Raw genomic sequence first — 13,412 nt, 5'->3', positions numbered from 1 at the left:
GTGTGATTACATTTCACATTATGTTGCCAGTGATGCAATCAGTGCAGCGTTCCAAACTCCAGGAGGTATCAAAGGTGCAAGCACTAACTTCACATGTAGAAGAGCATCATGGGTAGGTGAGTACTCGCTCAAAACATACTGTACTTATTGTTTCAAAATATGGTGAGAGTTGCATAATCTGCAGCTATTCCAAATTAGCCCAGCACCCCTTATCACAGCTGTGTTTGTGTTTGTACTTGAGTGAAATATGATGTGTTTGAAAGACCCCATCTTCTCTAGGACCAATATAGCTATATTAATTTTTCAAACAAAACCTTTACTATCCAGAAAATTATAAGACTTCTCTAAATATCACTAAAAAGACATGTTTAATGGAGGTAGGGTTGAGCACTAAGAATCTTAATGCTTACCCTGATTCTAAACTATTTTATTTCATTAAGGGTGATACAGGCATGGCAGAACATGCCCAGAGATGTGTGCTTTCTAACGTAGACACTATTTAATAAAAAGTCAAGTTGAGGGTTTACTCATCGCCAACAATCACAAATCAAATTGTATATTCATTGATGCACTAGTTGCTTAGCATGGAGCTTACATTTTGGCACTCGAATGTCCTTGCCTAAAACTCATAAAGTTTACTTTTAAATTCTTCTCCCATGCAAATGTACATGGAAACAAAGAATGAATTAAAAAATAATTTTTTAAATGAAGGGGATTATAGCCCTCATCCTGTGCACCCCTCTTCCTAAATGCACCTCAGAAAATGGCATCTTTCCCTGAAATGTACAAAATGTTTATTACAGATTTTGTTCTAATGTTTAGACATGGAGACATGCACCATTGCGTTTGGTCATTGAGGTTCATTACCTATGTTATCAACACTGATGTTCCACATATTACTCTCTTTAGCCAATACTTTGTTAGAAGTTGCATTTGTTCAGTGCATTATGCAGTCTATAACACACTTGTAGTGTTTGAGTTTTATATTAAAGCTGGGCATTTTATCATTTATTCTTTCTGTTTGTTTTAATGGTTTGGTCCTTTGGTTCCAGTACTCAATTTCCGCAAAATATATATGAGAACAAATATGCTTGTGCACTGTATATATCAGATAAACCTTCAATTTTCCAGGACCCCAGCTGTTCCATTGACGTGACAAGTCTCAAAGAGAAAAATTACAAAGATTATATACACTTTGTACTTGAAATTATTTGATTGCTTGCCACTGGAGACTTCCTACTGTCATACCAAGCAAAATCTCTCACAACTAATAAAACAGAGTGGATCAATGGATATTTCATCATTTCTTACCCAGCTGCGTGATTTCATAAAGCACTTTGTGTTTGCCTTCAATTATACGTAACAGGCATTGGCAGTAGGTGGCAGAGTCCATTTTGGAATATTTTTGTCACTTCACAGTGGAAATTTGTATGTAATGAAGGTTTATCCTTCTTTATAGTATTTTTCAAGACATCAGCCTACATTAGATATGACCTATGTCTTACCAAACATTCATTGTGGTTTCATTCTACACCCACGTACAACTTTCTTGTGAGTGATAAAGCAGTGAAGATGTATATTCTGAGCCCCCACCCTATTCTGAGAACTTTTTTAATGTATTTTTTCTACATCTATATGTTCACAAGTGAATCGTTAACATTAATTTAGGCATGGACAGAAAAAACACAGTACCAGACTATGTTCATGTCACTTTTAACGCTTGAGTGTTCTTAATTAGAAAAAAATTCTAGTTTTTTTTTTTTTCACAAATATCTAATGAATATAGACACCAGCTTCTTCTCAATTGCGCTTCCATTTATCAAAGAGAAACTGAATAGACTTAAGACAGTGTGTGAAGGTGTTTCTTATCTACACACAACAAATTGTGTTCCACATCAAAAATAGTCTCAAGAAGAAAGGGGATAATGTTAGACAAACGGAGGAACAAGGTCCAGTAAATCATCATCAAAAAAGCATTTCACTTAATGCTCGGAAATATCAAAATAAAAGTATTTATTGGTTAGGTGTTAAACTGACAATTAAAAAAAAGAAGATTAGAAGGGGTGTTCTTTTGATTTAATTCAGACCCTTGGGTTCTGACTGGAGGTGCACTGAATGCCAAAAAAAGAGAGACTGAACCAATAAAATTAATGGACCGAAAAATACATTGTTTAGGTTGCTTGTTAGTAGATATGGGCAAATACCTTTCTCCCTGTTCAAAAATGGCTGAAAATGCCAATTTCCCTTTGCTAGTATACCATGTTTAAATTTTGAATAATATCGGTATAATCTCTCTAAATAATCAAGAAAAAGAAAGAATTATGTCCACATAAACAATAATTGTAATCATATACCCACTAAAAGCTATCTTGAAATGTTTCAACATGGTCGATGCCAGGATCTATTCCACATTTTAACCACTGGGAGCATTAATGGCTAAATGGTTATACAATGTCTGACATGGACAATTAAGTACTCAACTTAAATTCCTTTTATAATCCAAAACAAAACGGGAGACCATCAACTCTTTTATATCCATGACATATATTTGCTGTAACCCTTGACCCTCATTCAGTTCACCATGAAGATGTGGACTATGATTGCAGAATATTTTGTTTATGTCATATAATATTTTAGCCAATCTCATATTTCCAGAATACTGGATAATGTTCCAATATATCTTGAGGAAGTCTGGGATTTACAAAAACAGCTTGAATAATTAATTGATGCTCAAGGATAGGTTTATGGTCCAATATGAAAATATGTTTGTGATAATGTGTGGGCATTAGCAGATAAAGAGCAAGAAGTATGTGGAGATCCTTGAAAAAGGTTTGGGTCAGCACGGCTTCTGTTTAGACCCTCAATTTCACTGTCCCTAAAAACATGAAGCTCTAGACATGTCAAGTCAGCCTACAGGGAAATCTGGCTATGCTTGCAAATAACATTGATTCTGGTGAGACGGAGACTTGTGCTTTCTATTATATAGCCAACCTCTACTTTTAAACTTTAAACGTTTAAACACAGTTGTGCTGTTGTTTTATTTGTAACCTGGGAGTTCTCAGTAGTGTCAGCGTAAGTAATAAAATCTTGTCTTCTGTGTATTTTTGTAAGTATCCTAGTAAATGGTATATTTAAATCTTGGGACTGCCATTTCCATACATCACTAAACTTTTCTGTTTGTCTAAAATAGGTGAAACAATTGAAGTCAGACTGGTTGTACCAAACAGATTACATAACCACCATCACCACAAGTGGAAAATAAAATAAAAAAAAATATATATATATACACAGTATACTCCCCTTAAGTATTGCAGCAACTTGTGAAAGCCATTTGGTTGTTGTATTTTTTCTCCACATGTGTTTGCTCCCCATTTGGAGGAATGGTATCATCATTTTTATCAAATGCTATAAACAAAGTCCCATATCACAATAACTACTAACATCTCCCAAAAATCCTATATAAAACGTTTTTAAAAATCTTTTTTTCATTCTGAAATTTGGTGGGTTAGCAGGTATAGTTTTCGGGAAAGAAAAATGTAAAACATACAAAAAGTTAATTTTTGTATTTATTTAAATATTAAATCCTGTGTACAGCCCCTGATTTTCCCATAAATTAATACTAAACCCTTTGGAAAATTACTGTATTAAAAAAAATCAAATACAAAAAAAGATGTAAAATAAATAAATAAAACAAGAAGTGTACTGACATAACTGATCACTAACAAACTAACAAAAAAACAGTGATCTTTATTGTTGGGGGTTTGATTAGTTTTTATTTATACTTCCTGTCCCTCTCTCTGCTTCACAATCAGTTTGAGGCAGGAAGAAGTAGAGAGCAGCAGACAACGTGTGATCCCTGTAATGGTCAATCATGGAACCTGGGATTTTCCCCCGATCATGGAGACTTACCAGGACCTGACAGGGCAATACACAGTGTTCTATGGAGCCACATTGGTCAAACCATTGTTTACCCAATGGGAAAGAACACTAGTTTGAGAAAAATGGTTAAATCTACTGTCAATGAGTGCTTTATGTTAGTGAATCCATAGTTTAGGGACGTGCATGATGGTAAACATTGTGCTAAAAGCACATAATAAGAAAAATTTGTGAAAATCTGTAAAATAAACCATTATAAAAATTATATTAACATACCTTCTAAAATGATTATGCTATATTGATTGAAATTTTCATAACTTGTAGCTCCTTTAACCTGCAAACCATATTACATATGTCTTTATACATAACAATATATATTATAGGAACACATAACTATAAGTTGTTAAGGCAAGATTGATTCTTCATTGCTAAATTAAAGTATATTAATAAAAACCAGTTTAAACTTCTATTGACCTTCTTATTAATGGATGTTTTCTACCAGCTTATAGTAAACACTAATTAAAAATCCCTGGATCAGGAATGTTCCTTCGAGAGTTTGTGCTACTGATTATCACCTGGCTTCAATTGGTAAATTTTGCAGCTTCATTAATTAAATGGATAATGTAGTTGCTTCATAAGATTTTAGATTGATTGTCAAATTAAAATCTGTGGCAGAAACTACTTAACTTTGAATCAATGTGAAATCTTATTGGCAATTTAGTGATAAACTTTCAAAAAGATAATTCAAAAATACTTTCAGGTCACACCGTACATCTACTACTGAGTTTGCAAGTATTAAAGCTTAATGTCGAAATCATTAAATGTTTACTTAACTCATCTCAAGCATGTAATTGTATTATACAATCCCTCTACCATTATGCTAAGAAATCTTAAAATCCCCCTTTCCCTTTAAATCCTTTAGGGATGTCAAAGCATTGTTAACAAAATATCATACAAACAGTTAATTGTGCGTAACATAAGTTTCTCAATATTTTATTTCAACCATGAAGAACAAGCAAGCAACCTTATTAAAAATCCATTTTTGTTATTTGAAACATGACCAAATGTTTCCAAAATATTTATTTATAAGTGGTTTATTTATAAGTGGTTAACAGCTAATGTACAACATTTTCAGTCAATTCTTCCTTTGTAGGGTAACAGGGACTTTTTATGGTTCACGTTAAAGAGCTGGTGTTTTTAAAGGCATATTTTCAAAGTGACCTCATAAATGCTACTTTAAAGAGAGGCTATGTATTTTTTTACAATGCCATGACATAGCTCTGCGACTCCTTTTACGCGACCATTGTGGAGTCTGTTTTGAAAAAAATGTATGGGGACAGAAATGGAAATTTACCCCCAAAGAAACCATTCACATGGCAGAATTTTCCACCTCCAAGACTGCATGTTTAATATTTCATTAGAAGAATGATAATGAGGGTAAATTGTGATGCATGTAGGAGAACCAGGTTATGGAGGCCATAATTATTTCCCCAATACTTCATCACACTACATTTTATTCATAGAGCTCCAGCAGGATATTTAGCTATTTTCCAAATGGGTATAAAATTAATAATAACAAAAATAATAATTATATTAAAAAAATGACAAGAAAGGTTACTTCCATAGATCTTCCTACACTCCATCTAATGGCTGTGGAATGGTCAGTTACTGATAACTTATCAGACAGGATTTTTTTTTTTTTTTACTGATTTTCTTTTTTACCTTTTCTTGTAAAATGCTCAGAAATAAGTTTAAATAAATACATTTTTTTAATTTATGTTTAACTTATTTTTTCAGTATACTTTCTCAATTTTGATGTTAATAAACGTTGGTATAATAATACATAAAATAATAAAAGTTTATTATAATAGGCTAGATTCTTTGTGGGTTTTTTTGTTTTTTTTTACTTTTTTCAAAGGTGACATTCAACATACCACTGTCATATTTTCCAAAAAACAGAAAGGTATTTTTAAATTCAGCAACTTTTTTAATTCATCTTCAAATCTTTTCATAGATTTAATAAATATGATAGCACCTCAAGTGAAAGGATGTGGTTTGCATCAAAGTTAATGTGGATAACAGAATGAGAAGGGGAGATAAAACACCACCTACACACTGCCAGGTGTTTTCAGATGAATTTACTTGCCATGACGTTATTTGGCCACACAGATTAATATATATTTTTTTCACTAACTTAAATTAATCCTTGCTGCAAATAAAGTATTTAAAAAAAACACTGCAATTCTAAATAACCCATTTAATAATGCTACCAATAGATTTCAGGAAGGCATTTATACCATATACATTGGCAAAGATCCCCAAATGTTATTTTGGCTTTTAGAAACATTTTTAGTGGACAAACTTTTATTACCTTTAAAGGTCCTTGGATATTATTGGTTCCTAATCTTGAATTATTGGAGGCTACCCTATTAATGTTACTATTGCTTGAATCAGCATAAACCGATGAGCTGTTCATCTTCTGGAACAGGGCCAGCCATTAGTCCCAGACAGTGTTAAGTTGGGAGTGGGAGGGAAGTAGGTGTAACGTAAAGCCACTTCCCTACCAGGAGAAAGAAGAAAATGACCCTGGAACCCTGGGAAGCAGCACTTCACCAGGAGCCTCTGGGTCAAACCCCACGAGTTCACAGGTATGCAAATAGTTACTTACCCTTTCAGCTCGCTTTTACCTTTGTAACTGGGTGCTCTGAATTCCAGAGTTGTCTAGTGAAAGACAAATATTTCCCAGGTACAGTTGTGATCAAAAGTTTTTCTTTTTATAAAGAAAACATGAGTGAGCAGGCAAAACACATTTCTTTTATTTCATATAGGATTCAGATTCAACTGTAAGTTATAACACAGCTCTATTTTGGTCTCGTCACTCCAAATTACAGTGTGTCAGAAGCTGTGAGGCTGTCAAGGTGTTGTTGTACATATGTAACTGGATGTTTGGTGGCATTGACGCAGTAAAGGCTTCTTTCTGGCAATCTGACAATGCAGCTCATCTTTGTTCAGGTATTGTCCTATTCTGCTCCTTTTTTCAGAGCAGCCTGTATTTCTCCTGACGTTACCTGTGGGTTTTTCTTTGTTTCCTGAACAATTCTTCTGGTAGTTGTGGCTGAAATCTTTCTTGGTCTACCTGATGTCAAGAGATCACCAAATAGCTTAATCTTCTTAATAAGTGATTAAACAGTACTGACTGGCATGTTCAAGGCTTTGGATATCTCCTATCTTTTATAAAGTTTCATTACTTTGTTACGTAGGTCTTTTGACAGTTCTTTTCTGCTCCCCATGGCTCAGTATCTAGCCTGGTCATTGGATCCAGGTGAGAGCTAACAAACGTATTGACTATTTATACACAGACATTAATTGCAAATTAAAAAGCCACAGGTGTGGGAAACTAACCTTTAATTGCCATTTTAACTTGTGTGTGTCACCTTGTGTGTCTGTAACAAGGCCAAACATTCAAGGGTATGTAAACTTTTGATCAGGACCATTTGGGTGATATCTGTTATTATGATTTAAAAAGGAGCCAAACAACTATATGATATTAAATGGCTTCATGTGATCGCTAGCCTTAAATAAAAAACTGTTTATCAGTCATGATTTCAAAATCAATGCCAACATTTCAGCCAGGATATGCAAACATTTGAGCACAACTGTAAGCATAAATTTTGTGCCTGCTCAGATGACTGTACATCTTAGGAAACGTTACATGTAGTGTGTTATCAATGAGTGGAAGCAGGTGATCAACCTCAACTATGAAGTTACTAGGCCCTTCTAACTCTAAGACTCAACTGGATTCTTCATGGGACTGGTGAACTTGGTGAAGATATAAAGGATGCACTTCCCTGAGGAATGCTTTCAAAAAATGTTTCTATAATGATTTCTTGAACTTTGATCTCCTGCATGTGTACCAAGCCACAAATAAAAGGGAGCGATGCCGTATGATACAAAAATGGGTTCTTTAAGAATACAAAGACCAGTGACCTGGCTACTCACAGAAAACACACAGTACACATTTTAAATGTGGATACATATTTACTTTATTGCTTCACATTTAATTTTCACATAGCCTTATTTATATTTAGTATATCATTCATTTAGATTTTTATTTTGAATGTTTTACCTTGTGAATATATCTACGTCATTTTGAGGTGTTTTGCTCAAATACCACTAAGTTGTTTGCTAATGAGACACTCAATTTCGCTCCAACTTTTGGATTTTCCTCCAGTAAAAACAGATGATTTCCAGAAAACTGTATACTGTTCATTTTAATATTAGTCATGGTACATGTACCAAAACAGATCAAACAAATTTGCTATTCAAAATACCAGTAGGAGAACAGTATTTGTCTTCTAACTTTCCTTCTAAACAATAAAGAAGTTATTTTAGCATCTGTTGAGATCAGCTAGTAAGCACAATTTATAAAACAGTGAATGACTAACCCCTGTAACCATTTTTAATGACCCTAAAATAAAGTGCTTGGAGCAACATCTGTCCCAGCAGCTGTGTTCTCTGCATGAGTGGGCAGAGCGACACATTGGGACAAATTCGGCTCTCCCTTTTGACAGAAACAATTGCAGCAGATCATTTTTATAGTAATCAATTTAGGTACAGTTTCTTGGAAACCATCTGTGTAGTGTGCATAGATTGTGCTTAAGAATTTAAATGTGTATATTTTTGGTTGCTTGATGTAGCATCTGCTAATGACCACATAAGTTCCATTTTCTATGCAGAAAGCTGTTTCCTTGTAAAGAGATTAGTAAAATTACTACTTGATTTGGTAGTTTTTAACTCCCAATAAACTAACATAGCTTAGGAAGTACAGACCCAACAATAGAACCTTATAGAATGACAGCATCGTGTAGTCCCTTGGATGACTAATTTAAGGACTGTAGCTGTGTTTTATATGCCTTATATGTGGAGCAATGTTAGATATGTTTACATATAGAAATGTGTAGATTAAAATGATTAGAGCATCATGACAACTAAATTATTCTTAGTTTATAGTTGTTTTTCATATAAATCATCTATATAATTAGCAAATAATATATGTGCCAGCAGAAGTGATAGAGGTTAATGCTTTGAAGAAATTTAAATACACCTGGAACAGGCTAAGGTCATCCTGAATAAGAGAAGACCAAAGGTCACATAAAGCATGATCTTATGTAAGTGTTAAAAAATAGGCAAACTAGATGGGCCAAAGAGTTATGAATAAAAATGTGATTGTAGTCCAAGGTGTAAAATATGCTCTTAAATCCATACCAACCAATGGAATGAGCCAATCAGCAGGGACATATCATTGGTTGCTATGGCGATAACACAGCTTTTCAAACTTTGCCCTGCAATCATGTCACTTATGATCTAGGCAAAGTGAGGTTGTGCTCATCACTGGTAAGGCAGTGATGGCCTTGACCAGTTACTCCTGTTAACCTGTCGGTAAATGGAATCAGGTTCTGAACTAAGAGTGACCTGCTGAAAAATGTCATGGGTCACTGCTATTACATGAAGAAAAGGGAGTAACACGAATCCCCTATGTTCTCCTAACTTGGAATAAAGAACAAAGAAGGTTATACATTGTAATGCATATTGCCAGTAGTGTGACAGCAAACTTTTGTTTGATTGCAAAATATATATGCAAAATATGTTTAACAAAACACACACTTTGAAATATCTAAATAATACCCAGGGCTGAACTAGGAATTCACAAGTACATACTTGTAGCTGCCAGCTGGATACATGCACGATATCCTCTTATACTCTTATACTCTTATAGTAGTATGCGGCTGTGGCCACACACCACAGGACTGAATCTGCCCCATAAATAAAAGTAGGATAGGTAAGTGAGAGGCACAGTTGGCCATTGGTCCACCAGGCATTCGTTTCTCCTTCGAACTGAGCTCTAAGGAACATCAACAGATAGCAACAGGGGAGAGGAACAAGTTCCAGTGAATGAGACACTAAAAGTATGGTCAGAGAGGTAAGATTTGAGCCAGGAAATAACAACTCTGGTATTTGACATAATTTAAATTAGTCAGCACACTCTCAGTCATTATGTTAGACTTACCCTGTGGATTCCCTGTGCTTTTACGGAGTCCAGGTCTTTAAGGAAAAATCTGTGTAGAGTTTGCCCAGAAATATTCTTTCAAAGCAGGAGGATAAAAGACATCAGACCTGCAGTGTGTGTTCCCAGAGTGCAGGCCTGAAAGCCTGACACGTGACAACACTAGGCCTTAAATAATACAGTACCGTACATATGGCTGTAAAGGGTTGCTTTATTATTGGACGCAGGGCCGGCCTTAGGGGTGTGCGACCTGTGTAGCCGCACAGGGCGCCATAGCAGCAGGGGCGCCTGCCCGGGACTAAAATTAGAACATCTGGGTTTTTTTTAAACATTATTTAACATCCTTCATGTTAAATAATGTTCAAAAAAACCAATGCTTTAATTTAAGTCCCGGGCAGGGGCACCGAGCGGTTGCTTGTGAAGTTTTCAGCAACCGCTCGGCACCCCTCACTCTCGGTGATGCAGTGCCAGCATTTCATGTTGAGCGCCGGAACATGAAACGCCGGCACCGTGGCAGAGTGGGAAGACGGATGCCTCCCATTCCCACTGCAGGACTCCGGCAACAAGGTCAGGATAATGAGAAGTAGGGAGAGGGAGTAGATAGTTAGAAGGGGTGGGGGGTAGTGAGAAGGGGCAGAGGGGGGGTAGTGAGAAGGGGGCGCCAGAGGAGTAGGCCGCACAGGGCGCCAGAACACTTAAGGCCGGCTCTGATTGGAAGTCTGTCCTATGGTCTGACTCATATTGCTGTAGAAATTGTTTCCTTCTTCTCTTTTCTTTATTGTGTGTGAAGCTGCCATGTAGCAAAAGCACCTGCTGTCAGCCTAGAGTGCAGATCTACATGTGAGCATGTCCCCTGCAGTGGACTGGACAGATGGAGGAGATGCCCTCACGTGGATCTTCTGGAGGAGCCGGGCCAGTTGGGGAAATTATGGTGTCACGGAAGCCTGGAGGGGCCTGAGGGCCAGCCTCCTCCCTACAGACTATGGGCCCTGGCCTTGGAAGGGGTTCTATTTTTTTAGGACTACTTCTTCCCCCTGGTACGGATTGCCACGTTTCCCCAAGTACCAGAGACTCTAAAGACTTGGAGCTCGGACACGGATTGGGGGTTCCTGCATTTTGGGAGGGGGTTTATGTGTGGTATTTACTCTCCATTGGGTCAGGACTTGCAGAACAGAGACCTCTATGGCCAGTATTTTCACCTGGATCTGAAATCCAGCAGGTTTTAGCCAGAAGTCAAGAAAACACCCGTGTTTACCATCCTCCCCACAGACTACAATAGCGACCCCCTACTGGGCTGAGATGGGCTGTTACCTGGCACCGTGACCGAGCTAGAGGCCACGCGGAAGAGAGTGAGGGGCGCCGAGCAGTTGCTGAAAACGTATTAATTAAGGACCACTTAGCGCCCCTCTTTCTCCTCCGCATCAAAAAAAAAAAAAAAAAAAAGGAGGGTGGGGAGGCTGTCCGGGACATGTGGTCACCCTAAGTAGTATGGGGTTTTACTAAGTGGAGGCCCTTCCAGGATCTCATGTAAGCACCAGTGAGGACGTAAACACTCTTAGGGATTTGAGACCCACAGTAAATGGAGTTATACAAATGTTAGTAAGAGAGAAGATTTCCCTTTAAAACATTTTGCTTTGTGTGTGTTAAGTCTGTTAGACACAGGCAACCATTGCATCCACCACACAATATAAAGCCACACATGCATATTGACCATTAACTCACATACATGTGTTCATACATGCATATACATGATCATATACATAATACTGTCATTTTCTTGGGCACACATCTCAATAATTTCAAGTGGCATATCATGTAAGTGAACTGTAACTGCGAGTTTTCTGCATTGATACTTTGGAAATGTGACACTTTATGAGGTGCAAAGAAGAAATACAACTCCTGTCTTACTACTCTGATATTGTAAGGGTAGATACTGGTGAGGAGTCCGGGATGCAGGATGAAGCACTACAGCCTTGGTCTGGATGTGCAGGTAACTGGAACAACTAATCTGAATGCAGGATAAGGAGTGGTCAGAATGGAGGCTGAGGTCGAGGTTATGGAAGACAGGTCAGCGAGTGGAGGAGCCAGAATCAGGATACCAGCAGGCAGCAGGAAGGTCAGACAATCAGGAGTCAGCAACAGAAGGGAAAACAGCAGGGAACACTAGATGGCACAGCAGCTGTAAAGGAATCAGAACAACTGAGCAATGCTCAATGCTGGCTTTTGAATCCGCCTCTCCGTTTAAGCCACGCCCCATTTTTGGACGTTATACTGAGGCGTGTGCCGTCGTATCCACTGGGGATGCAATAAAGGTAACTGGTATTGCGCATGTGCAGATTTGGATGTGGGTGATACAGCGGAGGTGGTTTGGGCAGCTGGCAGTGAACATGGCCAGGTAGCTGCTAGAAATGGGTACTCCCGTGAAGGAGAGCGTTGAGGTTTGTGACAGATATCAGTGATATTGAACAGCGCAAATACAACAAATGGTTTTATTCATTAGGAACTCAAATGGGCAGTTGATTTAAGGGTTAATTTGACTGACCAGAGTCAACTCCAGGAGCATGCCTTTGCTTGCTAAAACTAGATTCACTAATCTTTGAGTAGTTTGAGAGGTTATGCGAGCACCTGTAACTTTAAATTTTGCATGTTTCTGTCCTCACATGTCCCCAGGACCCCTATTAGCCAAGAGAGCCACCAAGATTGACTCCCTTCCCCCACCCTGTGCATAGTGGAGTAAATACCTTTTGGGGGGTATTTATTCCTTTATACCCCTCTCTAGCCATCCACTGCTAATGGGAATGGGGCTTAAACAATATAACAAATACATGTTACCTATTTGTAACATGCAAAAACGTTCATCAGAATCCAATGATGAAAATTTGTTTTGTTTGCTCAACACCCCCTCCCCAGAATTAGTCTTGCAGCATCGAACAGACCACCTACTTAGCAGTGCGCATGCATGAATACTCATCACCAGCAAGCTCCAAGCTCTGCTTCTTGCAAGATTTCCAGTGATTGGCTGCTTCCAAACTGGACGCATCATGAAAAGTAGAGAGGTGGTTTGCTCCATGTTGGTGAGGCTTTTTTGGGGCAGTGGTCTATCTCTTTAAAATAATAGGAAACAAAGAAACATTGGTCAATTATACAATATTCTTTGTTGAAGTACCAGGCTTGTATAGAATAAGTTACACTAAATGTTATTTTGTATTATTCTTTCTTATTCAGTTGGTAAAATGTTAATGAGTTATGACCCCTGGGACTGTTAGACTTTGGCATGAATACCATGTACTGGGTATACAACATGTAAATATGTTGACATTTGGTTACACAACCTTGTCCTACTATTGAGGAATGTTTGTTTTAGTAATTGTTACACAGGGAGATTAAAATTAAATTGCTGAAATGAAAGGAGATGCTTTGTTTGGCATTTGGGTGCAGGTACTATGCAAGTCATGCATATGGGTCCCTGGGT

Source organism: Sceloporus occidentalis, unplaced genomic scaffold (genome assembly GCF_023333645.1).
Source record: "Sceloporus occidentalis isolate IW3139 unplaced genomic scaffold, rSceOcc1.0.p SCAF_52, whole genome shotgun sequence".
NCBI lineage: Eukaryota > Metazoa > Chordata > Lepidosauria > Squamata > Phrynosomatidae > Sceloporus > Sceloporus occidentalis.
This window is presented reverse-complemented; position numbering follows the sequence as displayed.